The 24958-nt window shown below is 42.2% G+C and overlaps 1 protein-coding gene across 1 annotated transcript in view; it reads left to right on the top strand.

Annotated features, from left to right (window-relative positions):
- LOC126298455 (uncharacterized) overlaps positions 1-24958 on the top strand; it is a 1052314-nt gene that overhangs the window by 777979 nt on the left and 249377 nt on the right. The gene's annotated exons all lie outside the window — the stretch shown is intronic.

Here is a 24958-nt window from a genome sequence, read left to right as displayed (position 1 = left end):
TTTTACATTTTACAATACAAGTGCCCTAAGCATGAACCACCTTCCAGCATACAATGTTTTTCTTCTAAATATACACGTATTATAAAACTTCATTATTTTAAGTATAATTTAGCTTTTTCCATATACAGGGTGGACCATTGATCGTGACGGGGCCAAATATCTCACGAAATAACCGTCAAACGGAAAAACCACACAAAACGAAACTTGTCTACCTTGAAGGGGGAAACCAGATGGCGTTATGGTTGGCCCGCTAGATGACGTTGCCATAGGTCAGACGGATATCAACTGAGGTTTTTAAAATAGGAACCCCCACTTTTAAATTACATATTCATATAGTACGTAAAGAAATATTATTGTTTTAGTTGGACCACTTTTTCGCTTTGTGATAGATGGCGCTGTTATAGTCACAAACATATGGCTCACAATTTTAGACGAACAGTTGGTAACAGGTAGGTTTTTTAAATTAAAATACAGAACGTAGGTACGTTTGAACATTTTATTTCGGTTGTTCCAATGTGATACATGTGCCTTTGTGAACTTATAATTTCTGAGAACGCATGCTGTTACAGCGTGGTTACCTGTAAATACCACACTATTGCAATAAATGCTCAAAATAATGTCCGTTAACCTCAATGCATTTGGCAATAAGTGTAACGGCATTCCTCTCAACAGCCAGTAGTTCGCCTTCCGTAATATTCGCACAAACATTGACAATGCGCTGACGCATGTTGTCAGGCGTTGTCGGTGGATCACGATAGCAAATATCCTTCAACTTTCCCCCCATTCTGTCATGCAGTGAAACATCTTGTAGTAACATCGGTGGAACATTACGTAGGAAATTAACATACATTGCACCATTCGGATTGCCATTGATAAAATGAGGGCCAATTATCCTTCCTCCAATAACGCCGCACCACAAATTAACACGCCAAGGTCTCTGATGTTCCGCTTGTCGCAGCCATCGTGGATTTTCCGTTTCCCAGTAGTGCATATTATGCCGGTTTACGTTACCGCTGTTGGTGAATGACGATTCGTCGTTAAATAGAACGCATGCAAAGAATCTATCATCGTCCCATAATTTCTCTTGTGCCCAGTGGCAGATCTGTACACGACGTTCAAAGTCGTCGTCATCTAATTCCTGTTGCATATAAATATGGTACAGGTGCAGTCGATGTTGATGTGGCATTCTCAACTCCGACGTTTCTGAGATTCCCGATTTCCACGCAATTTCTCTGCTACTGATACGCGGATTAGCCGCGACAGTAGCTAAAACACCTACTTAGGCATCATAATTTTTTGCAGGTCTTGGTTGGCGTTTCACATGTGGCTGAACACTTCCTGTTTCCTTAAATAACGTAGCTATCCGGCGAACGGTCCGGACACTTGGATGATGTCGTCCAGGGTACCGAGCAGTATACATAGCACACGCCCGTTGGACATTTTGATCACAATAGCCATACATCAACACGTTATCGACCTTTTCCGCAATTGGTAAATGGTCCATTTTAACGCGGGTAATGTATCACGAAGCAAATACCGTCCGCACTGGCGGAATGTTACGTGATACCACATACTTATGCTTTTTCGACTATTACAGCGCCATCTATCACAAAGCGAAAAAAGTGGTCCAACTAAAACATTCATATTTCTTTACGTACTACACGAATATGTAACAAAAATGGGGGTTCCCATTTAAAAGAACGCAGGTGATATCCGTTTGACCCATGGCAGCGCCATCTAGCGGGCCAACCATAGCGCCATCTCATTTCGCCCTTCAAGAAAGACGAGTTTCGTTCTTTGTAGTTTTTTCGTTTGATGCTATATTTCGTGAGATATTTGGCCCGGTCATTACCACTGGGCAACCCTGTGTACATTACAATACTTTAAATTTCCTGTCACAAATCACTGGTCTTAATCAACAAAGAATAGACACTTCGCAATTACAGATACGTATTTACATACTATAAACCTACTGCTAATCGACATAAGTCTTACACTCTACGCCAATCTATCTCTTTATCTCTGCATGATTGTTATAATCTACATCAGTTTCAACGTGGATACCATATTCAAGCCATGGACTCTCTTCACATTTTTAACTCCCCCTCCCTCTGCACTCCAAACCACTTTGAAACTGACGTTTCCATGATGTCTAATGATGTGTCTTGTAAATCGAATAGCTACTTTAGTGGAATTATGGCATATAATTATTTTTTTCGCATGTCGATTCAGTACCTCCTTGTTCAGTAGCCCGCGTTTAAAACGCGTCTCCTCTCTTCTTATCCTAAATGTGTACCATCGACGTTCAATTTCCTCTCAAAGCTACACTCCAGACCAATAGTTTCCGAAGAAACTTCTCAATTCTTTAATTTATATTCCATGTTAACAACTGTATCTCTTCCACAAATGATTGTTGGAAGTCTGTATTTTATATCGTCCTTCGTACGGCCTTCGTCAGTTATTTTCTAGCCCAAATAAGGCTACTCCTGTTGTAATTTTAGTGACTTATTTGTTAATTTCATTCCCACAGCATCGCTCCACTTAATTCAACGACATTCCATTACCGTTGTTTTACTTTTGTTGATATTCATCTTATAAGCCCTATTCAGTGCCCTGTCCATTCCATTCAACTGACGCGACAGCCCTTTGCCATCTCTGGTCCATTTAATACTAAAAATTCAGTTTCGAAAGAAAAAAAAACAGCAGGTATACTCCCAATCAAGGAAACAAACTTGCTGATTAAATATATAACAGCAACCCTCCAATGACCTCGCCGTGCACGGCTACACTGATGGTCAGTGTGCTCATGTGTATCAAGAAGAGCACAGGCGCCACCATGCAGATAACGGCGAAAGTTACGAACATTTTCGCGAGTCCTAATATCTTGGGAATGATTGAGGCCCCCGTTATGCAGCATAACTGTATAAACTATAAAATACTTTAGCGTAAAAACTCGATAAAACGAAATAGCCCAGACGTAAGTGCATATAACAACCAGTCCAGGATCAATAACCAAGAAGTCGAACAACTAAGACGTTATGTCAGTGAAAGGTAATAAATGTTCGTCAATATACTGTAATGCCTTACCTCCACCTGCCTGTTGGGAATGTGTTGGGTTATAGCTTTCGACTCGGCATAATTTCAATATCATCCAGAATGTTTATGGCTTGACCCTTTGCTTCTCTGTGAAGGACGTTGAAATTATTAGCTACTCCTGTTGTGGAGCGGACGGAATCACGTAAGTTATGCCCAAGATATTCAGATACTCTCGAAAATGTTCGTTACTTTCCCTGCTATGTCCATGGTGGGGCTAGTGCTCTTCGTGGTACGTATGAGCATTTGACTATCAGTGTGGCCATGCACGGTGAGACGGTTGGGGGTTTGCTGCTTCCTGGTGTGAAGTGAGTTTTCTTTACGATGGGCTTTCATTACAGATAGCACTTTTTTGCCTATTCTTGTTTTTTTTTTATTTTGCTCGTTCCACTGTAGGGAAACGCGCTTTTAACATGTCAGTTTGTCAACTGCTCAGTTTGAACCATGACGCCCTGTTTGTTGCGGGTAAGAGTATTTTATTTTGAGAAGACTGAGTTCCCCTCCTCCCAAATCCGGGCTTAAATGTTTTACTGGCTTGTGAATATTTCATATTGCTTGTCATGAGCATAAATTATTAGGACACGCATCACTTTTTATCATAAAGACGATTGTACGTTTACTGTCGTGTAAATGTACACCAGAAGATACGATCTGAAATCAGGAAACCGATCGTGTTCCTATAAAAGTTAATATACAGCTGAAAGCGGTTTATTTCAGAAACATAGTTCACATCTGCTGAGGTTGCCCTCAACAGAAACCTTTTTGTAACGTATGTTCATATTTCTGACTGAGATACTAAACATCAATTTCCGTAGTTCTAGCTTGGCAAGTGCCTTAATAGCAACATAGCTGCAGAAAAACTTCATCCCTTATCTCACCCCCTTAGTGGTGGAATTTCGAAAAATCCCTTCTTGAGAGATTCCTATATTATATGATCAACAACCTGTCCACATTTCTCTTTCTATCCTTAACTGTTCTGGCTGGCGATGATGAGGCACTCAGGTCATTTCTTTTATATATCGAGCAGATATTACATTGTTCTTCCGTAACACCAAGGATAACTGTTGCTTCTCTCCATAAATAACCCAACAGTAACTCTTCAGCAGAGAATATCAAGTAAATCTGATCATCACAGTGCCAACTTCATCCTTAACTATAAAGAAGACAAAATTAGTATGAAGGAAACTTGTATAGCATTAGAATCGGAAATCTAAACCAATGTCCTCTCGAAATACGGTTACACACAGGGTATGCGAAGTCTTAGGTTTCCTATTCATAGAAGACAAACGAAAGAAATTTATTGTGAGCAACTGAAAACCTGAACGATAACGCCTTTACCACAAAATCAGCTTCAACAGCAAACGTTACCCTCGCAGTCTTTTTTAGGATGATTGAGCTAAGATATCATCTAAAATATTTCCAGAATCGTTTAACATATCATAATGCTGTTTTCTTCCAGATGATTTGTAAGAATATCCTCACTAAACGATGAATACAGTCTCTTTTCACAGGCATATTACTTACAAAGATACCGTTATCAACATCACTTTTTGAGATAGAACTATAGTAATTTCGGTTGCTAGTGTCCTAGCTCAATGAAATAGCTCTTCACTCGCTTCAAAATCTAATTGCAAGTGTGTCAGTAATTGTAATATTTATCAAGTAGGATTAATTTATTTCGTGATAAGAAAAGATATGGAAATATGTCAAGTTATTTCTAGTATGAAAGGGGCATAGAGAAAATGTAGCTTTCATTCGGTCTGTGTCGTTCAGTTGTGTCGGGTGCTGTTTTGTTTGAAAAGAAAGAAGTATATCAACAACCAAGAGAAACTGTATCAGGTATGCTTTCACGGAGAATAATCAACTAGCTTGCCGCAGTGGTAAAACCGGTTGCCGTCAGATATCGCCGACAATAAGGGCTGTCGGCTTGGCAAGCACTTGGATGGGTCACCGTTCTGGATCCGCCGAACGCTGTTGGCAAGCGGGAAGCACTCAGCCCTTATGAGGCCACTTGAGGAGCTTCTTGATTGAGGAGTAACGGCACATGTCATGAAAACTGACAACGGCCCGACCGGGAGAGCGGTGTGCTGACTACATGCCCCTTCGTATCCGCCTCCAGTGACGCCAAAGGACTGAAGATGATATGGCAGCCGGTCGGTAACGTTGGGCTTTGATGGCCTCTTCGGACGGTATTTGTTTGTTTTATGGAAAATTCAGAAGGAAAACGAAGAGCGAACAGTTGAGGTATATCCTCCAAGGTACCCCGAGAGACAGTATCAAACAAAAATGACAGTAAGGCGATTGTGCAAAAGCTCTTTATCGGAAGTGCACTGAAATGCTACACAGAGGGTAAGGAAGTAGCCACAACGAGCGGAGCGCAGGGAACAAAATAGATGGCCTGGCAGCTGTTCTTCATAATACACATGGTAACTCTACAGAGACCCGCCCAGGTAACCGCGCGTGTTACGGCGACGGCTTCCGGGACAGTGAGGAATTCCGGCCACGGATCGGATCCGCCCCTCGGATTAGTGACGAGGATTCGGTGTGCTGGCCAACCTGGATGTGGTCTTTAGGTTGTTTCCGACATCTCACCAGGAGAATGCCAGACTAGCTCCAATGTTACACCTACGATATACGCTACGTAAGCATTTAGATCACTCTTTCGCACTGCATTTAATGTACACGCAGACTGATTGGGTACACTGCTTCAGTCCCGGGCAGTGAATTGGATATTGGTGACCTTAGCTGTTTGGTCTCCTTACAAACTTACTCATCATCACAAACTCTAGAGGAAGTGCGAGACCCTGTCGAGTAAGTGAGACCAACGTTGCTCGCTTTTTTGGACAGAGAGCATGACAAATCATAGAAAGCTGAATGTAGGTAAAATAAAAAATTGGCTGCGAAGAATCCAAGCAGGTTGAACTTCAGAGGCAGAGAAGTGTGAACATTTGGTGCTTGATTATTAAAGGCTACGTGGCTGGTCCTCACTTCAACAAAGAAATCCTAACTGGTACAAAATACGCATAATTGATTTCCGAACGGCTGCGGTCGTTCTATAGGAAGTACCTCCTGAAATAAAGTAGATGTATGTGGTAACAGCGCTAAGGGTGCCCGGCTCACTACTCGTCTTGGCTAGGTAGGTCGTCTTGGCTAGGTAGGTCGTGTGTGTAGGACGACAAGGCGATACCATTTCGCCTGTGGTTTCAGTTGATACAAGGAACTGACCATTTTTCTCTGGGGTAAGCTCAAAGACAAAATCGACTCACAGTTCCCGATAGTTTCAAATATTGCAGTTCACGACATAAGTTAATGGTTTATACAAAATAAAGTAACGCTCAATCTCAGTAAGACTCAGTTTTTAAAGTTGCTAACTCACAGTTCAACAAAACCTGACGTTTTAATTTCACAGAATGGGCATATGATCAGTGAAACTGAACAGTTCAGATTTCTAGGTTTACAGATAGATAGTAAGCTGTGATGGAAAGCTCAAGTTCAGTCAAAGACTTAATGCTGCCATTTTTACTATTCGTACCGCATCTGAAGTGAGTTATCGTTCGACACGGAAATTAGTCTACTTTGCTTACTTTCATTCGCTGATGTCGTATGGTATTATATTTTGGGGTAACTCTTCCCATGCTAAATGGATATTTATGGCTCAGAAACGGGCGGTTCGGGCATATATATACAGGGTGTTACAAAAAGGTGCGGCCAAACTTTCAGGAAACATTCCTCACACACAAATAAAGAAAAGATGTTATGTGGACATGTGTCCGGAAACGTTTAATTTCCATGTCAGAGCTCATTTTAGTTCCGTCAGTATGTACTGTACTTCCTCGATTCACCACCATGATTGGATACGGGATACTCTACCTGTGCTGCTAGAACATGTGCCTTTACAAGTACGACATAACATGTGGTTAATGCACGATGGAGCTCCTGCACATTTTAGTCGAAGTGTTCGTACGCTTCTCAACAACAGATTCGGTGACCGATGGATTCGTAGAGGCGGACTAATTCCATGGCCTCCACGCTGTTCTGACCTCAACCATCTTGACTCTCATTTATGGGGGCATTTGAAAGCTCTTGGCTACCCAACCCCGGTAACAAATGTAGAGACTCTTCGTGCCCGTATTGTGGACGGCTGTGATACAATACGCCATTCTCCAGGGCTGAATCAGCGCATCAGGGGTTCCATGCGACGGAGGGTGGATGCATGTGTCCTCGCTAACAGAGGACATTTTAAACATTTCCTGTAACAAAGTGTTTGAAATCACGCTGGTACGTTCTGTTGCTGTGTGTTTCCATTCCATGGGTAATGTGATTTGAAGAGAAGTAATAAAGTGAGCTCTAACATGGATAGTAAGCGTTTCCGGACACATGTCCACATAAAATCTTTTCTTTATTTGTGTGTGAGGAATGTTTCCTGAAATTTTGGCGGTACCTTTTTGTAACACCCAGTATATATTCCTTACTATCATTCCCCTCCCCCCTCCCCCATTCGCCAATGAAACGTGGCCCTGCCGTTGGTGAGGAGGCTTGCGTGCCTCAGCGATACAGATAGCCGTACCGTAGGTGCAACCACAACGGAGGAGTATCTGTTGAGAGGCCAGACAAGTATGTAGTTCCTGAAGAAGGGCAGCAGCCCATTCAGTAGTTGCTGGGGCAACGGTATGGGTGATTGGCTGATCTGGCCTTGCAACACTAACCAAAACGGCCTTGCTGTGCTGGTACTGCGAACGGCTGAAAGCAAGGGGAAACTACAGCCGTAATTTTTCCTGAGGGCACGCAGATTTACTGTATGGTTAAATGATAATAGTGTCCTCTTGGGTAGCATATTCCGGAGGTAAAATAGTCCCCCAATCGGATCTCCGCGTGAGGACTACTCAAGAGGACGTCTTTCCTTGGGCATGGGTGTGAGTGTTGTCCTTAGCGTAAGTTAATTTAAGTTAGATATAGTAGTTTGTAGGCCTAGGGACCGATGACCTCAGAAGTTTGGTTCCGTAGTGCCTTACCACAAATTTCTATTTAAATTTTCTCCACTTTCTCTGTCCATTTCCCCCTTCTCTTTCTCTGTCCATCTTACATATCCTCTTACCTGTGTCTGCCTTCTCCTTTACCATCTCTTTCTGTCCACCTCCTCGTCCTCCCTTCTCTCTCCACGTAATCACGCTCACCCCAATAGGAGACTAGGGGCTATACTTCCTGCATTATTTCTTTCCAAATTGTAACTAATCTGTGTACCAAATTAGATTGCAATCGCTCCAGTGGTTTATTCAGATTTCGCCCTGCATTTTCATTTTAACGCAGCTCAGTGTGTATGCCGACGTATCTCCTGACGTAAGTGCTCTACAATGACATAACTTCAATACATGCAGTGTATATGTGTCCACTGTCTGGAGAATGTATTGTGAATAGAGTTACTAATAAAGAAGTAATAAATTAAAATCTCATACGTGTTACCGCAGTTTTCTACCAAAACAGTGTTTATGACGTCATAACTCTTCAACTAACTGTCTCACAGTAATGTAATTGTTTTGGTGCATTCACTGGTATATGTCAATACTGTCCGCAAAACGTGTAATAATGCAATTAGTAGTAGAGAAGTAACAAATTAAAACGTCTTAAAGTGCATGAAAAGCGAAAATGTAGTAAGAGACATTTTTTTTCCTTTCATCAATTTGTTGGGGTCGCTAGCAAGATTATTCGTAGAGGTTTAAATTTATGTCTAAATTTTCTTGCAAGTCTCTAAGTGCTCACATTTACACATAGTGGAAGAATAAAGTGTAGGTATTCACGCATCGTAGGCTACTATCTTTCTTCAACCTCATCCTTACCCGTTTCATAGGTTAATGATTCTTACTCCCACAGTGACTCTTTTCAGACAGTAAGTGATATGTTTACCAAGTTTGGTTGGAATAGGTTCAGTGGTTTAGGAGGATACGTGTAGAATGCATACAACCATATATTCGTACACCCATTTCTATACTTTGTAAAGATATACATTTAGCAGATTTAGTTAAAATTATATTCCGATGTTGACGTATTATCAGGTGTATATCAAATCAAGAAATTTTATTTCCTTGAGATATGTGTGTTAAGTAATTATGTGATTTTGCATTTACAGTATAATAGGTTGGAGGCACCAGCGTTACAGCCGCTCTGGTTAGCACGCCGCTTCTGGGATTCGGGAGGGCAGGAATTTGCCTGGGGGCGGGGTGGTGGCCAGCCTGCATGTGGTTTTTAGAGGGTTTCCTACGCCCAATCATTATCTGTGTCACGTGTTGCGCGGCCTCTCCCGCCGGAGTTTCGAGTTCTCCCTCGGGCACAGGTGTGTGTGTTGTAGTGTGTAAGTCTAGGGACCGATGACTTCAGCAGTTTGATCCCTCAGGAATTCACACTCATTGTAACATTTTACTACATTCAACTTGCAAAATATGGGATGGTACCGATGTACCACCTCGGTTATACGAATCGTAAACACACACAAACTCGGTTTTGAGGGCGGCTGAGGGGGGGGGGGAGTGATGACAGGGAAGGCAATGCTAAATCCTGTAAGTAACGTGCCGAACCCGAGTGCATAGAGTATAAAGACAAAAGAAAAACAAGAAGATGAGATTTTCTTTACATGTCCTTTCCCACAGTAGCGTGGCTAGTGTTACCATTCACACCTTCAGCAATAGGCTACACTCTCTTCTGCGGAAGGATAGCTTGCGGTTGTCGATCTACGGTTCTTCAGCGTTTGAGAGGAAAATAAAGACGGAGAGCAGCTATCAAAGAGCCACCTTAATAAACTTGCATTGATTCCACTTAAGGCGTGTGTTGATTTTTAATTGAATGTAATGAATGCAATAAAGAAAAGAAAACGTGTTATTTTTGTAATGGAGTTATCGCTGAAAGGCTGAAACTAGAAGCCGCCAGCTTAAGATTGTGGTTATAATGACCCAGCACGTCGCCTGGTGCTAAAAGAGCTTCGGTGGCGGAAAGAAAAGTCGCGGGTGTTAGCGGCAGCGGAGGGCCTGAGTCAGGCGCGCTTGTTTACGGCAGAGATACGTGACAACGCTCCTTAATCAACGCGGCCCGCCGATACAACACCGCCCCTTCGCCTCTCTCCATTAGCCGCCACCAAAGCTCCTTGTCACCCCATCCCCACTGCCACGCCGTCTCTCCACGACACCCTCGCTTCTAATTTGATAAATCCGTTCCCAATCAGTACGTGTGAGGATTCCAGACGTTAATACGGCTGTTAGTGAGAGCTTCTTAGCTGTTCTCGTATACGTGCACGCACCTTTTGAAATACTGCTGTCGGAAAATTTTGTATTAATACAAGCTTAATATGGTGTGAGGTCACTTTTGGCAATTCAGACAGTCTGAATCCTACCGGAGATGACATTATTTTATTATTCAGTGGTGGTACCAAGAATTTATAAGATTCCTACCTCAGTAACAACATAAATAAAACCTGGGTGGATGAAATTATCTTGCTTGTGATTATATCACAAGACCAGATTACTGTGGATATTCCCTCTTCAACTGCTAAAGATACAAGCCCCCAGCTTCTTTTTAATGGTAAATTATTCCAGTAAATGATTTCACCGTCTTACAATGCCGAATCTTTTAAGCTCTCAGCAGCGACGTCAACTCTCTGCCCACAATGAGAAAAAGCTTATAGAGCTTCAGACGTTGTTTACCAACTTCTTTATATACAGGCTGACTTTCCGATGTGGCGGCAAAATTGGGTTCAGAGAGCACAGATAACTTGCAGACGAAACTAGATTCTTGTTTGATCAACATTATAGTCAATACCTTATTCCAAAGTTTTCACTTGAGGACGACCTACAGAAATCACACTAGAGATAGGGACAAGCTGCCAAGTGTGTATTTCTGAACGATGAGGCATACTGGAGAATTTCTGGTTCTTGTTGAAAATATGTGGTCAAAATGTACGAGAATATCTACGCCACATTCGTCAACTAGCTCTTTTGTCCAGGCCCAGAGGAAGACAGTGTTCACGAACAACCTCTTTCCTTGTGACAAAACACAGCAGTGAAATCGTTATAATGTGTTCATATTACATATGATGATGCAGCATTGGTCTAAAATAGACCCCAGCAGCCAGCCAAGAAGTATGTGGGCCGGGAACCGAGCCCCTGTCACAACATACCTGTTCAGGGCAAGTATATTTCTCCCCATTTCAGCCAGTAGCTTCATTTCAAAGACACCACGCAATCGTCTGGCGCGCTCGGTATCTGTCAACAGTCTCACTGAGCGGCGTCATCAGTTATGTGTAGCCTCTAGTCTACAAGCCGTCAATAAACCCTGACCTTCGAACTAGATCCTCCTTAGCAAGGTCACTCATTTAGTGTCATCCCCCATCACTCCACCCAGTCTTCGAGTTTCATGGGTACTACTCGGGGTGTCTGCACACTTCTACCAGCCACCTTTGGCATGTACAGTGTACGCCTGTCCAGCTGTAAGCTCGCCGTTCTGCAGAGCGAACACATGACTTGCATAAACGGTCCCTGTTACACTGTCGAAGTATCCCCTACCTCAACATACTTACTGCCCACTAGCCACGGCCAGTTCCTAGTCCACAGTCACCTTCGTCCTCTACGGAAGTATCATTAACAAAGAATTTTCTGTTGAGTAGCTATTTTTGATTCTGATCTCGCCATAGAACTGTGGATCCTACCCCACAGCGTAATGAACATGCTTCTTTGGAGTCTGGAGTTAACATTCTGCAACACTGGTGCCAGTGTGGCACTCAACATAAACACAACCAATACTTTTGAGTGACATCACAAAGCGACGACCTGGAGGAACTCTTCACCTTAGTGAGCGAAGATAAAATGTTTCATTATATGACAGAGGTAAGCACATCATGTATAATCACCGAAATAGGATGCCAGTGCACACAAGGACATCTCATGGTTAGCACTGAGAGGTAAGCATTAAGTATATTTGAAGGAAACCCGATTGTGGTATTTGTATGTCCATCAATCTGATTGAAGATTTGATGGACTTGGGCTGTTCGTTTATGCAGTAAAACGGAACACCTTCAGGACAGCTGCAGGTGCTCCATTATATTGTATAAGTGAATGACCAAAGTCCATCTAACCTTCAGTCAGAAGGATGGGAATACATAAAATAGATGTAACGTACCAGGTAATGGACAGACATGCAGATCTATTATCAACAAGATCAAGTTAATGATTGTAGCATCAGCCTTCAACTTCAATAAGAGATATGCCTGTGATGGCATCACTCGAAACTACGCGCAAGTGAGAATAAGAGGAGGCTACAGCATCGGACAGAAAGTAAAGCTGAGTAGGATGGCTGGAGGTGTCCCATTTTATTACATGATTGTGGTATTGGTGCTGGTTTCTATCTTACTGAATTTACCCTGTTATTTCAGACGCAGGCTTTGCTATGGAAGAAGCCGAGGTGGAGAAAGTTGTCGTTACAAAGACGATTCAGGTGCTGCTGAATAATATGGCAGGCTTGCTCCATGGAGCTGCACAAGCAGTTAGATGCAATGAGATATGATAGAATTGATCAACTGATCAACATACATACAGCATGTAGGTATCCATCATAGATGCTACTGCCATCATCCTAATTTCTCCTTTTGCTGGTAAGAGAGGAGAAGACATGGTGGCATTCATAGGCCACCTGCTAACAGCAACTAAGCTGGGATATTGCTCGAAGGAGCATCTTCTACACATAAGCAAACTACGTTTGATGACATACTTCTGAGACAAGTACTACCACACAAGCATGCGTTATCAACCGCAGTTATGGTGGTGAATACTGTGTTGGAGGTTTTGTTGGAATATGAGGATGTGCTTAATCTTTGTGGATCTTTGTCAGCGATACCAGTAACACAGTGTATAATCCCATCTGGATATGAACTGCATGTGAATTATAAACTATGCTGTATGGAATATAAACTGCAACCAGTGATGGAAGCAATAACTCACCAATATCCATGAGATTGTATAACTGAGGAAAGTGCCAGTCCCTGGGAAGAACCATAGGCAGTTGTACCAAAGGAAACTGCATATGTGGTGAAGACAGTCGGAACCGAGCGACCGCTAAGGTTGTATGATGTCCTTAGGTTAGTTAGGTTTAAATAGTTCTAAGTTCTAGGCGACTGATGACCTCAGTTGTTAAGTCACATAGTGCTCAGAGCCATTTGAACCATTTTGGTGAAGACATATTATTTTAGCTATAATTATCATTGCACACAGTTCATTGCTTTTCTGATACGGAATATACTCAAACTTTGGATATTCTGAGGCAATAAAGATCTTTTGTTACTATGGACCTGTGTAGCGCTTATGAACTGTTGGAAGTAGCATCAGAGGAGCGCCTGGAGACAGTGTCTACGATCCTGTCAGTCTTTTATCAGTATGAATGTATGTTATTTCGACTGATAGACGCAATTGCCACATTTCATTGTCTCTTAAACTGAGTTATGTGAGGACTGAAACTAGGACTCTGTATGGTATAATTAGATGACATAATTATCTTCGAAAAGGAGATGTAAAGGCATGAATAATGACTAAGGGAAAGTTTTCAGTAGTAGCGAATGGTGAACATAACACTCAATGTAGGAATATGTTTCTTTGCACTAGAGGATATGGAGTATTTAGGGCACATAATTATTTATGAAGGTGCACAGATGGGCTCCACGATTATAAAAGCCATACAGGAATTTCCAATACTACATACAAAAAGGGAGTTGCAGTCTTTTTAGGTATGGCGACTTATCAGAAGATTGTACTGACATTTTACAAAAATACCTTGGCCACTCATTCATTTATTTTACAAAGGAGTAAAGTTTCTCTGGTCATGCCTTCCATCAGATGAAAGAATTGTTGGCAACTAAACCAGTACTGAATCCTCCAGATTTTGAATTGGAATTATTGCTGTCATATGACTGAAGCAACTATGTGCTCGAATGGGTATTACATCAGGGAATTGACAGAGAAAATTATCCATTTGCCAGTGCATCATAACAGCTGAATAGAGCAGAAAAATGACTCTTAGCTGGAGAAAGAAATGTACACAGCATAATATACTTTCACTATCATGTATATGTAACAATGTTAATGCAGCTGTGAAGTGATATAATTCTTCAAACTTTCCCGGCTAGGAGTCGCCATCTTGATTAATCGGGTGTCTGCCGGTAATTCGCGTCTTTCCTGCATGATATTTCAACTACATGATGCGCAGTCTTCTTCATGTGCTGTCTGATACTGATTCCATTAATGACTATAATCGGAAAATAAATCGTCTAGCATAGCTTGGACACCATTCACAACTTAATACAGCTATACTCATAACGGATAACAACCAAAAAGTACGGGCGCAGCGTTCGGAACAGCCGCGGCTAGGAGAAAACACTACAGCCGTTGCTGTTGGTCAGCTCACACCCCGGACAGAGCGCCAGACGTGGTGCGGACCGCAGAGGGAACACTTAGCACAACTTAGGCATAAATACCGGACTCGTTCCACACTGGAATTAATATCAGACAGCACCTGAAGAGGACTGCGAGTCACGCTGCTGAAATATTGAGCAGGAATGACGCGAATAACCGGCAGAAACCAGATTAATCAAGATCCACTTAGCAGTTTAACTCACTTAGGATTAAAATTCAGTGAATTTGGTTTTGAGATAATTCATTGACCTTGTAAGTCACCTGACAATACAACAAATGGATTCTACCACTGCAGAATAGTGGAACATATAAGCAGATGAGAAAGACTACATGCTATTTACAACACAATCATATTTTATTGAACACAACAGAGGTATGTAAGCAAAGAGATCCTGGACATCATGTTGTGTTACCAGCTATGATGTGGAATGAAGTTTTAAATCAGGTGCATGATCATGTAATAGTGGGTGTAGAGAGCACAGAAAAACAGAATAAAATGTAGCCAAATAATATTAGTGGTAAATACATAAGATGAACTATAATGATATTGAAAGATGTGTGCACCATGCACACAATGAGATGAATTAGATTATCCTCGTAATTCACTGCAGAGATTATCAGAGGTAAGCAACCATTTGAAATTATCGTCTTGGAAATTGGTGGCCACTTTGAGTAGATACCCGTAGGCTGTCATTACGAGTTTTTCTCGCTATGACCCGCCAGGGCAGCCGAGAGCGCGGCTTCCTGGACTCGGGTAGGCGCGCTGGCGCCGGATCAAATCCTCCCGGCGGATTAACGACGACAGCCGGTGTGCTGGCCAGCCAGGATGTGGTTTTTAGGCGGTTTTCCACATCCTACTACGTGAATAACGGGCTGGTCCCCACGTCCCACCTCAGTTACACGACTCGCAGACATTTGAAACTAATTCACGCCGGCCGGGGTGGCCGAGCGGTTATAGGCGCTACAGTCTGGAACCGCGCGACCACTATGGTCGCAGGTTCGATTCCTGCCTCGGGCATGGATGTGTGTGGTGTCCTTAGGTTAGTTAGGTTTAAGTAGTTCTGGGTTATAGGGGACTGATGACCTTAGAAGTTAAGTCCCATATTGCTCAAAGCCATTTGAACCATTTTGAACTAATTCTCGTTTTACTCTTTGCGCCAACAGCTGGGGTACACGAATTCCGTCCCAGGGGGTATGGGGTGGCGTCAGGAATGGCATCTGGCCACCCCTTACAATTAACCATGCCAAATACGTACTTAACCCTGTCGACCCTACGCACAATGCGGGATAAAGGCGGTAGCGAAAGAAAGAATCAATTTTTCTCGTTGTGTAGAAATGGAAACTATTTGTGCTTTGTTGTTAATGTCTGATATACCAGAGATGTCGATTAGACATGAAGGTACTACATATTAGAGTTCATGAAACAGCTCTGTTGTTTGTTGTGAACTTGTAAGTGAAGAACAAGCATGCTTCACCCACAAGCAAATGGCAAAACAGGACTGGTTACCAAGATCACAGGGAGGATCCTGAGTCACCATTCAACAGTCATCACAATGCCTGAGATATGCTATAACCGTATGATATTGTAACTTACAATGCAAATATCCACGAGAATCTGGATTTAACACAGTACAACATAGTGTATTGAGAAAAGATGCGCCGGCCGGGGTGGCCTAGCGGTTCTAGGCGCTACAGTCTGCTCAGAGCCATTTGAACCATTATTTGAAATGTTTACGAACATACATACCAAGTTTCTGGAGGGTTTGGGATAATGACAATAGCCTGTTTCAAGCAGTTTAAACTGAAATGTAAACACACGTAGCCAACCATTTAGCGGGCAACATATCAAACAGTTAAAATACTCCTTTGGAACTAGTCATGTTCTGCCATGTACTATTTGCGTTTATTAGTGCTTTTACGCTTGCTGCTTTATTGATACTCAATGACACTTATTCGATACATTTCAACATAGCATCTGGGATGTTTCGTGATCGATCTCCACACCGCTGTCTGTCGCTGAAACCGTATGGCTAAAGCAGACATTGAAACAACTTCCCAATCATTATTTTCTAATACAGTAACAATATTTGGAAACCCCGTAATGGTCTCCCATTGTAGCACTAAAGTTCGAAATGAGGCTCAAAAGCTCATACAGCATTCCTCTGTCATGGTGCAAAAAGGAGCGCCCTGCGCGGTCATCCACTGACTCAGTGACGCTTCAAACAATACGTTGTAGACACATGCGAAAAAGGCCACAACTCAGAAGATTGTCTGAGGTTTAAAGTAGGTTAATGATGTCACATTGGCACCAAGTTTCACCATAATTCTGCCCAACGCCATAATACTATAATGGACGCGTCATAGACACAGGCAAAGTCATCACACACCCTGTTACCATGTTACCAACATTTCAACCCATGTACTCTAAGGTGAACGTGAGCAACATGATAATCCACTTCGAAACCACGCGGTTTTCTCATGAGTGGCTGCGGAATCGTTACATGCAGCTCAGAACCGACAGGAAAAGCCCACAGGAGACGGCATAAAATGCTGCAATGAAACGACACATTCCCATAGAGCGTTGATTCGCACTCATTTCGTGGTCGAAAACTACAAAGGAGTACTTCTCTAATTGCTTTATGTGGCATAAAAGGTGGAAATTGGCTAGGTTCTAACATTATGATACATCGCAGAAATAACTTTGTTATGAATATAATAATACGAGTGTTGATGAATTGGGAGGACATCTGGGAAGGAAAATCAATTCCCGGTTACTGGCGTATGAAGAAATGTTGTAATACAAACAAAACTACGATTGACTTGATCGTGGCGGCATCAAGAGGAAGCGTGATATGATATTATAACAGCTCCAATCTCCTGTAGTGATAATGAAGTACCCTAGGAAAAAAAGCACTCACTAAGGTAGGAGAATTTTTTCTGCTTCAAACTGGGCACCGCTTATATCACGAGCGACACATGATGTTTATGTACATGTTTCTGCTTTGGAGCTGGTATCACGTTCTGCAGAGTTCATAAACGTCACTACTTTTGACGTACTTTAGAAGATAATTTGCTAATACGATCACAGTGTCCACATACACCGACCAACCAGAACATTATTACCCACTGCGTAACAGCCGGTATCAGCAACAACGTGTCGCCGCATTGGAGCAATGAGGCGTTGGTAGGCCGCTGCAGGGGGTTGCCACAACAGCTGCACACTTAAATCACCCAGTACCTGTAAATTTTATGAAGGGGCGGTGAGCTAAGACGCCACGGTCAGTCACATCCAAATTGTGTTCGATCGGATTAAGATCTGGCTAGTTGGAGGGCCAACACATCTATATAAACTCGCCGCTATGTTCCTCGAACCACTCCATCACACTCCTGGCGTCGTGACGTGACGCATTGTCTTCTTGAAAAATGCCACTGCCGTCGGGAAACATGTTCTCGTGAAGGGGTGTACGTAGTCTGCAACCATTGTACGAAACTCCTTAGTCGTCATGGTGCCTTGCACCAGCTTCAGTGGACCATTGGATGCCCGCCTTAATGTTCCACAGAGCGTAATGTAGACGCCGGCAGCTTGTATCTGCCCCGCAGTACAGATGTCTAGGAGCTGTTACCCTGGAAGATGTCTGATTCGCGTCCTCCCATTGGCATGATGAAAACGGTATCGCTATTCTTCAGGCCATACAACACCTTGCCACTTCGCGAACGTCCAATGCCGATGATAGCGTGCCCATTTGAGTCACAGTTGCCGATGTCGTTGAGTTAACATTGGTACATGCATGGGTCGTCGGCTGTGGAGGTCCCTCCATTGTTACGAGTCTTCTGTGTACCCTGTATTCACACACATTTGTACTCTGCCCAACACTGGAATCTGGTGTCAGTTCCACCACAGTTCGGCCCAAATCCTGTTTCACCAGTTTGTGCAGATCACAAAGTCCGACATGTTTAATAAAGGGCGGCCGCCCAACCCCACCCCGTCTGGATGTGATTTTACTTTGGTTTCGCCACGTGTTGAAAACACTCAACACAGCCCTCCTTGAACACGAGACAAGTTGTGCAGTTTCAGAAATGCTAGTGCCGACTTTCGGGCCAACACAAACTGCCCTCGGACGAACTCAGATAGATAGCGCGCCTTCCCCATTCTACGCAGGACAGCGCGCTCATTGATACTACATGCACCGTGCGTGTGTCTGACTAGCAGTCATTCCTACTACAGTCTGGATGGGTTAACAACAATTGCAGATCGGTGCTCATAACTTTCTGGCTGATCAGTGTTGTGAACTGATTTCGACTGTGAGCATTACTTATGACGATATATTATTTTTCGGATTCATTGTGCCACTGAGTTGTATAACAAACCATCTTCCTCACACAACTTATGACGACGTATACCGCCGTTTGCCTGTTGTAGAGTAATGAATGTAATTCATTTTGATCTGAAGATGGCTTTTACTAGTAATCAAAATGACTCAAATGGCTCTGAGCACTATGGGACTTAACATCTGAGGTAATTAGTCCCCTAGAACTTTTAACTACTTAAACCTAACTAACCTAAGGACATCACACACATCCATGCCCGAGGCAGGATTGGAACCTGTGACTGTAGCAGTCGCCCGGTTCCGGACTGAAGCGCACAGAACCGCTCGGCCACCGCGGCCGGCTACTAGTAATCAAATAAAATATAATTGTGATCCTGACTATCAAGGGTGACTGTGAATACATAGCTCCAGTAGGGTGTGACGGAGAGTTATTTCCTCTTTGTAATTCGTTAATTAACTCTTATAATGTATGTCTCATACAGAGATATATTTAGACTTAAAGGTGTACATGCGCCTGTGTGTGTGTGTGTGTGTGTGTGTGTGTGTGTGTGTGTGTGTCTAAGAGGGAGGGAGGGAAATGATTGTTACTTTTAGAAGATTGGTCTTAACCCAGTTTATCACATTCTTCACTTGCATATGCTTGTCGGCAGCTCGTGGTCTTGTGGCTAGAGTTGCTGTCTCGCGATCCCGGCCAAGTCGGGGTTTTTCTTCGCTCGGCGACTGGGTGTTTGTGTGGTCCTCACCATTTCATCACCATTCAGGAAAAGTGGCGCGATTGGAGAGTAGAAAGACTGGGAAATCGTACGGGCGCTGATAACCACGCCATTGAGAGCCTCAAACACCAAATATCATCAACACCATCATCATCATCATTGTACATGTTTGGGTAGACCGACGCTAATGACAAAGCTATCAAGCGTCCCAAGAGTAACGTGTATAAAACTGAAACAGATCACAGACGCTGAAATATGTTACTCATTGTCCAGAAATTTAGAAAATTCCACTTGGCTGGGATAACCCATTACTATTTAGTATCCTTTTTTTCAGCACTGCTGAGTTCTGCTAATTATGCAGAACAACTGTGAAGCTGGAGGTCGGAGAAGAGGTACTGGCGGAAGTGGATACTGAGTTATATTTCGAGAGCTAAGACAGTGGAGCACATGCAGTACGAGTCAGAGATGCCAGATTCGATTCTAAGTCATTTACCGAGGAAATAATTGAAGAGCTTTGATTTTGGTACATCGTTGATAGACCATCTAGTATATTCTTCCTAGCCGCGCGAGATTAGCCGAGCGGTCAAAGGCGCTGCAGTCATGGACTGTGCGGCTGGTCCCAGCGGATGTTCGAGTCGTCCCTTGGGCATGGGTGTGTGTGTTTGTCCTTAGGATAATGTAGGTTAAGTAGTGTGTAAGCTTAGGGACTGATGACTTTAGCAGTTAAGTCCCATAAGATTTCCAACACATTGCTCCATCCTAAGAAGCAATAACTCTTCTACGTAATAACTCTTAAACAAAGTTACTTCCAAATTATTGAGGATATATAATGATGTCCGGACTTATAAAACATCTAATATCAGATAAAACTAAATGTCATGAGCTTGTCAGCTCTTCCAGGCTTGTAAAAAGCTTAAATTGAAAACATTGTGCAAAACAGGGAAGGCGTATTTATGATTTTTTGGCCTCAACGTTCCGATGTAAGATTTAGTGACGTTTCCCTTCAGAGTCTGACACACATTTCATCAATTTTTATTAATTTGGTTTCAAGAAAATTTAGACATCGAAATGCATTGTAGTGACTTCTGCATGACAGATGTTCTGTAGCTGAGAGAAATGAATGGACACGAGCCGAGCTCGTGAGACAGTCTAGATAAAATTTTCTTCTCACGTGGTGTAAGTCAACATGAGACAGATACACAACATTGAAAAAACGCACTAAAAGTCCAAATAATCTGCAACATTTTTAATTCAAATTGTCAAATGTTTATAACAATATTGAATCCTCTATAGAGCAACAATTATCTCTCATATCATTACATTTTCCTGCATAATGTGTTTCATAAAAAATCAAATAGTATCTTCACGAATGAACCTACTGTATACGTTTGCGTTAATGAAAATCCTTACCACAGTTTTACGAAATAAATAAATTATGGGTTGAAATGTCTCTGAGCACTATGGGACGTAACATTTGAGGTCATGAGTCCCCTAGAACTTAGAACTACTTAAACCTAGCTAACCTAAGGACATCACACACATCCATGCCCGAGGCAGGATTCGAACCTGCGACCATAGCGGTCTCGCCGTTCCAGACTAAAGCGCCTAGAACCGCTCAGCCACTGCGACCAGCAAAGTATGGGTACATAGCGAAAACATTTAAATTGGAAATGCATATGCACGCCGCAGAAAGAGTGCGGGAGTAGAATTCAGAAAATCAATACTCTAAAAAACGTAGAATTCAGAAAATCTATACTTTAAAAACCGCTGTCAACATAGTATGATCATCTACGACCTAACAATGTATTTAATCACGAGTAGATTTAATGCAGTTATATGAACAAGATGCTAAGCATATCAACTGTTTGACTCAAGACTAGCTATTAAAACAGAGACTGAATAATTTAAATTTATCGTAAGTTACACGCGTCTTCGGGTAAATATTTGTGTCGCTACTACTGCGGTGCATATTGCAAGTTCAGCATAAAAAACAAATAATTAGGAATATACATACAGATTTACAATGCGCTCACAAACAAAGAAAAAAATTATTGGCTGTAATTACGAAAAGCTTAACTAAAAATATATAGTCTACAAGAATAAGAAACTGCATGATCTTCATATTGAATCAAGGCGTATATGAGAGGCACCTGTTTAAACTTGTTAGATTCGTATCAAATATAGCTAATTCATCAAGAAGATAAAATAGACATTACGTCTAGCTAAATCTTGTGTGCGACTAAATATCACGAAGTGGTACTAGTTTCGCATTCAATATTACGTCGTGGTCATACATATTTAGAAACAGTGAACGAAGAAAATTTATAGGCCCCTCGATGGGATTTTTTTTTGCACTGTATACCCTTCCAAAATTAATGGTTATCTGCTCGTCATCTGACTGCTATGATGCGGTACACCCGCCTGCCTAGACTTACTTTCGTGCCCCAATCTCTTCATATTACATTCAACGACCTCAGTTATCTGCGATATACGAGCATATTCGCGTCTCTGTTATACCGTGCAATATTTGTTCTCTACGACTCCCTATAGTACCATAGAAGTTCTTCATTGACGTCTTAACTCATGTCCTGTCATCCAGTACCTTATCCTAGTTTGTGTTTTGCATATGATCCTGTCCTTGTAGATTCATCCTTTAAAAACACCGCATATCTAATTCTTCGATATTCTTGTCTTATAATTTTCCCAAAGTTTATTGTTCGCTTGCCGTGCTTCAGATGTATTTTCTCAATATATTTCTCAAATTAGGGACAATGTTTGATGCTTTGTCCGACATTTGTTATTTTTCTTCCAATCTAGCACTTCATCCACAACGTGGTACGCAGTTTTGATTTTACGTTTGTTGTTAATCTTATTTGTAACACGTTCGCCATTCTTTCCTACAGCGTACTGTGATATTAGCCAGTGACGGCCAGAAGAACAAGCTAAAATGTATTAGGCCGGTATTACACTGTCATATTTCTTTGACAACAACAACTTTTTACTGTGCGCTGCAGTTTCTTGTACCACAATTGATCTGTGTGTTCATTTTGGAGAAAAGTGGCGAAAAAAAAAAGGAAACATACTTGGGTGAAGCCGTGGTACGTCGAAATAAGAAAAGTGTCCAGTAAAACTTCTTACGAGTGCTGCAAGTGGAGAACGTCAAGTCTTGAAATTACTTACGAATGAATGAGAGTGCATTTCAGTATTTTCTCAGTAAAGTTCATAGAATTAGTGTACCAACAACTAGAAACTTCATAAAAAGTACTAAACAGATGAAGCAATCTTTAAGTTGTGGCATATAGGTTTCAAAAATAGACAAAGTAGAGTAGACAGTTAGGATTTTATTTTTATTTTAGAGTGTTTCCTTCTCTTCTATTCCGTCATGCTGACAAGCTGCCTCGGCATTCCCAGATGTAAAGGTAGATGGCTGTAGTTAAGATTGTGGATCTGATATGTGTCAGTTGCTCACACCCTCCTGCCCCCCCCCCCCTCCCACCCCCCCACCACCTCCAGAGTCAAATCAAAGTTATTAAAAACAGTAGGAGCACACACCAACTAAACGTTGCAGTAACGTTTACTATCACACTATAAACGTCAAATAGCTGCAGCGATGCCAGCGCTCTAGCGGTTATATTTCAAATTGCAGTGAACAAAAAACGAACGGATTTTATCATCTACGACGACTAAAGGCGAGATCTGACAAAATTCCCTATTACACTACCAAATTTCCTTGAGAAAAATATTTGACATATCAACTTTGACAAAGAATTATCGTAGTGTTACACCGGCCTTAGTTAGACAGGGCGTGACCTGCTCCTCCTCCTGCTCTTCAAGTTGTCGTGGTTGGCAGGAGGTTAGCGCCGACCTGAGCTCGACGTGTGTTAAGGTCGCTCTGTCTTATATAATTTATTAAAACGTATCCCTGAGGCCTCGTGGCTCGGGTGAGGGTCTTGGGTATCTGAAGAGAGTCAACTTGGTGCATAATTCCCAAGTTCTGTGCGGCTTCGCATAAAGTTACTGAGTAGTAGTTTTCGCTGTTTGCACACATGTAGACCCCTGTTTCCACAGAGGCAGAGGCGCCACTGCCACGTGCGCCTTTGCTCTCACACGCACACACACAGCGCGCAACAAGACGACAGAGGCCGGTAGCGCGTCGCTCAGCTCGTACGAATACTCGAAGAAACAAGTCTAAGACCTAGATGAAGCGTAGTTTTAAATTTAGAGGAACCTATGTTGACCACTGAACATGCCTATGTTAACCATCCCCCTATAAACAGCACCAGTTGCGAAAGTGAAGACAACACTGCCCACAAAAAGGCATCCCATTGTTTAACAGTCAATTGACCTAGGCAGATGAGAATGGTTACGAATTGACCTCTAAACGCATCCTAAAAAACTGCTAAACTCTCTACGTCCCGTACTATGTAGCAATAAAAGAGGATGTTCAACGTGTACAAATAAAGACAGCACACGTGATCATATGGGAAAGCGTAACGAAATGGTGAAAAATACGCACTGGCACGCATTTGAAGGTTGACGTCACTCTTCCCCTGTAAGCTCCCTTTATAGATTTCAAGATTCAACATCAAGTGGGACATCTACAGATGCATTACACCCTCGTACAATTACGGCTCGGACAGAGGTGAACAAGCAGTCATTCTTCCCACGGTCCATATGCGAACTGAACAGGTAGAAATCGTTGTATGAGGTGCAATGGGAGCTACCTGAGGCCGTGCACTTCACAGTCGTTTGTAGAGTATGGATGTATAGCTATATATGTACTACTATAAAAGGATAGCGTTGTTATAAAAAATCTCGGAAATTTCTTGACTGATTTACATGAAATTTTTACTCAATACTCTAACAAATGTTGGGACAGGCACAGTCCGCATATTTTGTGTGACTTCGAATTATTACACGATTCTTTGACAAAGATACGAATAGGCACAGGCTACATATTTTTCGGTATACGGAGCGATTACAATTAAAGTCAAACTTTCAAACCACTGTAGAAATAACACCACTTGTCAGAATGACGTCAAATTGCAACGGAATATTACCAGAGATTGGGGAAAAGTATGGCAGAAGAAAAATAAATAGTTACAAAATGTAGCAATATATGGCGCTGTAATATTCATAATTTAATACTAGTCGATTACAAATGACAAGTGAATGCTACAACAATGCTTATGGTGTACGTTTGACGTAAAACAAACTGTACTACTCAGTGCGCATGGGTGTACAGGAGTGATGCTATTAGTTCCCATCCACCACGGCAAGTTCCTATCACACCGAATGGGAAACATAGGTTTTTAATTGTTCTGAGGCCAAAAACCGCATAAAATGCATGAATGACATCTATTTTTTTAATTGCCTCGAGTCC

This window comes from Schistocerca gregaria, chromosome X, assembly GCF_023897955.1.
Source record: "Schistocerca gregaria isolate iqSchGreg1 chromosome X, iqSchGreg1.2, whole genome shotgun sequence".
In the NCBI taxonomy this organism is placed as follows: Eukaryota; Metazoa; Arthropoda; class Insecta; order Orthoptera; family Acrididae; genus Schistocerca; species Schistocerca gregaria.
This window is presented reverse-complemented; position numbering and strand designations above follow the sequence as displayed.